This window comes from Orycteropus afer, unplaced genomic scaffold, assembly GCF_000298275.1.
Source record: "Orycteropus afer afer isolate SDZICR_OR568_19922 unplaced genomic scaffold, OryAfe1.0 scaffold00300, whole genome shotgun sequence".
In the NCBI taxonomy this organism is placed as follows: domain Eukaryota; kingdom Metazoa; phylum Chordata; class Mammalia; order Tubulidentata; family Orycteropodidae; genus Orycteropus; species Orycteropus afer.
The window spans coordinates 1473250-1477990 of NW_006921887.1; positions in this window are offsets into that span (position 1 = coordinate 1473250).

Genomic DNA, 4741 nt, shown 5'->3' on the forward strand with positions numbered 1-4741 from the left:
AAAAAAAAATTATAGCTTTGGAAATCCTATGGGGAAGTTGTACTGTGTCCTACAGGGTTGCTATGAGTTGTAATTGACTCATTGACAGTGGGTTTGGTTTTGGTAATGATATCTTTGCTTGGTTTTTATCAGGATTAAATTAGAAAGATGTAGAAATGCTTTGTAAATGTACAGAGCAATGTAAGTAGAAGACATTGAAAATAATTCCTGAAGGCCCTTTTGCTTTTGTAACTAAAAGACTGAAACAGAATTGGCAGTTTATCCAAAGTAATAATGAGTCAAGAGAATAAAATGCTGTGGACTGATTTCACATAGACATGGATAGTTTGAGTGTTAAATAGTCTCCACTAGATAAATTCATGCCTTTCTGTACTTTTGCCTTCTGCCCTCCTCTCATTTGTTCTAGTGAATTAAATAATTATAAAAATGAATGATGATCCAAAAAGTATGTCAAAAGGTTCCTGATTTTACAGGCTTTGTGTACAAAAAAACAATCCTTGTTAATGACAACTCACATGGCTTCTTTCCTCTCCAAATCAGTGGCTATTCTTCCATAGATAGATCCTAGAAACTTCATTCTCATACACAGCATTCTCTGTCTTTTTTCCCTTCTACTCCCATCTCCATCCCATTCTCCTTCCCTTGGGAGTTACCCTAACATAACAGGTAATAAGTGGAAGAACTGGCATTTGCTTAGTGCCTAATCTATGGCAGGTATTATTCTAAGCTCTTACATTAGTTCATTTTATCTTTCTTTGAGTAGGTAAAATTCTTAAACCCATTTCACAGATGAGGCAAAAGAGTTTCCAGATGTCAAGTAATCTGTCTGAGGTCACAGCCAGGGAGGGCAGAATGATGACCCCCCCAGGATCTCGAAATACCAGTAATTAATAAACTACCCTACGTTTCCTATTCCTGTTGAAATATAATTTACACAGAATCAATTACAGACCAATATTTCGTTCCAGCTGCTTGGGATTTGTAAATTTATTGCTTCTTGGATAACATTTACTGAAAGCATCTGACATTTTTCCCCATCTTAACATAAACATTGCACCATATGGAAGTGTTCGTCTTGCACGCCAAAACTTGCAGTGGAAGGGGAGTAATAAGAACTTGATCATAGTGGTCTTGGCGGAGTCTACTATGATGTAAGGGGAGAGAAAGGCAAACTTAGCACGAAGATAATTTCCTTATTGTTACCCACAACACAAGTGGGTCTTTTCTTGTTTGGCACAAGCTCACTGTAGAGGGTTTTATGACAAATTAGTTTTTCTACAGAAGATAGGCACAATACTTAACCACAGGAGTTTCCATCTCAGTTTTGGTGAGGGAGGACTTCCAAACCAGGACTGGACAAATTGTGGGTGTTCTCTTGACTCGTAGTCTCAAGGCTAGCAGGCCATCTCCAGTTGATTGTTCCACAGACCAACTGTTCCTCTTGCCCTTCAGGCCTCATGACCTTTCCCCATGCAACCTGGTATTTCCTCTCTTGGGCAACTGCATTTCTAGTTGTTCAAATAATCATGATGGTCCTTCCCTTACCCCCACTTGATCCCATTTAATCACTTGCCAGTTTGGGGCTATGCTATCTTCTGAATATCTCATATTTGCCTTTCCTCTCCATTCCTACTGCCTCTGTTAGAATTTAGACCCTCTTTTATCCCCCAGGAGCTCTGCTGGCACAGTGGTTAAAGCATTTGGCTGCCACCTAAAATGCCGCAGTTCAAACCCATCAGCTGCTCCGTGGGGGAAAGATGAGGCAGGCTGCTTCTGTAAAGATTTACAGCTTTGGAAACCCTATGGGGCAGTTCTACTGTCTTCTAGAGTTGCTATGAGTCAGAATTGACTAAATAGCAGTAGGTGTTTTTTAAATTTATTATTATTATTTTTTTAATAATCCCTCACCAAGACCACCCTGAAACTCTCTCCCACGTAATCTTTCCATTTTGCATTTGGTCTTCATTTAATCCATCTTGGATTCTGCCATCAGGGTTACCTTTCTAAAGCCAAAACCGATCATTCCGGTCCTCTGCTTCGAGCCTTCTAGAGGCTCTTTATCAGTCATTCCAATTCATTGGTGTGCTGCTTTAGACATCCATGATTCAGCTTCTCCCTGTCTTTCTTGCTTTAACTTCTGCTGATCTTGCACATGTTTCTGAGACCCAGCTAGATTGAACCCAGTTGTTTTTGTTGTTGTTGTTAAGTGCCATCGAGTCGTTTCCGACTCATAGCGACCCCATGCACAGCAGAATGAAACACTGCCCGATCCCGCGCCAGCCCCACAATCCATGCTATTGAGCCTTTTAGCCTAAACGGACTATTCCTAAAGTTGCACGGTAATGTACCAAACAGTGTTTCTTTGCTATTCATAAGGTTTTCCCTGGCCAATTCTTTCAGAAGTGGACGGCCTCTTCCTTCTTCCTAGTCTGTCTCAGTCTATAAACTGGCTGTTACCTATGCACCAGGTGCATCTCGCTGGGTTTTAACACCAGAGACTCAGCCTCAAAACTCACGTCTACATGTCACCACAGTAGGACAAACCGACAGACAAGTTTGTCCTGCTGTTGGAGACCTCTCGTATCCCCCCCACCTGGGTCAATGTGGCTCAGAAGGTACCATATTTTGGGTACCTGAATGCCTTTGTCTATTCTGTCCCTTAATATTTTTTCCCTTTCTTCCTCCCTTGTCTGCCTGAGAAATTCCTATTCATCTTTGGAGATTGGGATCAATTTCACTTTCCCCAAGCAGCCTTCCATGACCCACCAGGCAGACAATGCATTGTTTCCTCCTGTGCTCCCATAGTCATGTATACACCTATCCACCATAGCCTTCTTGCTTCCTAAGTGTGTACATGTACATAACTTAATGGACCTGTGCATGCATGTTTCCCCCACTGGGATGAAGATTGTAATAACAAAGGTCATTGGGTTCAGTAAATATTCAGTGAATTTGTTGAATGAATGAGAGAAGCCATGTTTTATTGACATTTGTGTACCTAGCCCCTAGCCTCTAGCCCCAAGAAAGGGGTGGGAAAATAAAGAGCTCATTACGTCTTTGACAGGGAGGGAGCAAACAGGAAAGGATGAGGAAGGGATAGGAAGAGAATAAGGTGTGAGAAGTTCTTCTGCCTCACAGATGGAAAAAAAGGATCACTATTACCAGAGCTTAGTCTGTATTCTGGCTGCTTTGTCTCTTCTCTGTTGACTTACTCACAGGTACCTGTTGCAATGGCTTGAGGAAGAAGATGGATTGTGAACACTTGTCTGTGCTATTCCTGACATAGCCCTTCAAATGCTAAACCACCATGACATCCTTAGGTACTCACCCCCAGTCCTGATACTGTAGTGGTCATGGGACCCTCAAGATCTGCAGTATCTCTAGCATGATGCTTTTAAGCTTGAGCAAGGTGTCTAGGAAGCCCCTCAAATTTTATGCAGCATGCTTTGCTAATGTATATCTTTTGATAGAAAGGATTTATAGCTTTAATGCCAGTTGTTGGGTATTGCTAGCAGCTCTTTCATCTCCCAAGAAGACTATATAAAATTTGACCATTCAGACTTGAAAACCAGGACAAAACTCACACATTTACACACACACAAAATGCCAAACAAAAGAAACTAAAATCTCTACACACCGGTCCCCATTTAATCTAACTTGGTTGATCTTATTGCTTTGTAGCAGATCTTGATATTTATTTTCTGAAAGATTCATAACCTTCTGTTCCATTAAAACTGAAAGAGATCAGCTTCATGACCACATGAAGGCAGCATCCAAGCGTTAGCACTTCTTCATGTGATCTAAGAGCAGATGTGAGTCTTGAGTCAATTTGAGAAAAGCCTTTATAAGAATCAACGTGACTGTCTCAGGCAACTGTGAGCCCTTCAGTGTTTAGGTAGGAGATAGGGAAGGGGTAGGAGATAGGGAGGGTCACTAGGTATAACCAGATGCCTGCTTAGGTGCATACATACAGCCTGGGTCAGTATCCCTTTAGGGATGGCCTGCTTCATTCCTTTATCAGTCTTGTGTGTGAGGAGGTCAGGAAGTGGGGGAGTGTTGCTAACAGACACCTTTTGAAAAATATGTAGCTGGAATTGGGAATACCACAAGCTACCATGACCAATATTTTAAGTTTTAGTTAACACCCCTCACCAAAGAATTAAAGAAGACTAGGCAGAGGAGAAGGAGCTCTGGTAGCGTAGTGCCTAAGGCACTTGACTGCTAACCAGAAGGCTCGTGGTTTAAACCCATTCCTCAGAAGGAAGGTTGGGCTATCTACTTCCATAGTAGTATTGCCTCGGAAACCCAAGGAGGGGTTGCTATGAGTCGGGTCTGACTCAACAGCAAATAACAACAACAACAACAGGCCAGAGGAGAAGTTCCTGAAGATGAGGTGTATGTGTGTGTGTGTGTGTGTGTGTGTGTGTGAGTGTGACCAATAGAATATGAAAGAAGTGATGCTGGACTGGTCACCAGAATGAGTGCCTGAGGATGTGATGTTGGCTCAGTGTTTGATGGTATGTGCTTGAACAAAGGGCTTTGAGATCAGGGACTAGAGAATATTTTGGTATTCTAGGTAGTTTTCTGAAAATAAGAGTTTACATTATTGGCCTTCGAATTTTATTTTATATAAATAAAATAATTTTAAAGGTATTTTACATGCTCTCATTTGTAATAATACTCATAAAGAAAAATTGGAAAATGATAACTTAGATTAAAGATAGTCAAAAGTTCTTTGACA